This window comes from Belonocnema kinseyi, chromosome 6 (genome assembly GCF_010883055.1).
Source record: "Belonocnema kinseyi isolate 2016_QV_RU_SX_M_011 chromosome 6, B_treatae_v1, whole genome shotgun sequence".
Classification (NCBI taxonomy): Eukaryota; Metazoa; Arthropoda; class Insecta; order Hymenoptera; family Cynipidae; genus Belonocnema; species Belonocnema kinseyi.
The window spans coordinates 3,635,646-3,635,927 of NC_046662.1; positions in this window are offsets into that span (position 1 = coordinate 3,635,646).

The following is a 282-nucleotide window of genomic DNA, read 5'->3' on the forward strand; positions in this document are numbered from 1 at the left end:
TTGTGTCACTACTAAGGCTTTGCAATTAAATTAGTTCAAATTTTAACGTTAAAATATATAAATTATATCATTTTGAACAGATCTAGAATCACCTTGTAAAATAAATCACTGTTTAGTTTTTAATACTCGAACTGCAGTCCAATTTTCAAATTTACTTTCATTTTCTGATTTGTTCCGGTCGCGAGTCTAGCTTTATGTTTAAAACAACTTTCATTTTTTTGAAATTGTAATTTTTCGGTTGTAACTTACGGGACAATAATTTTATTCTTTGAAAGATTTTCT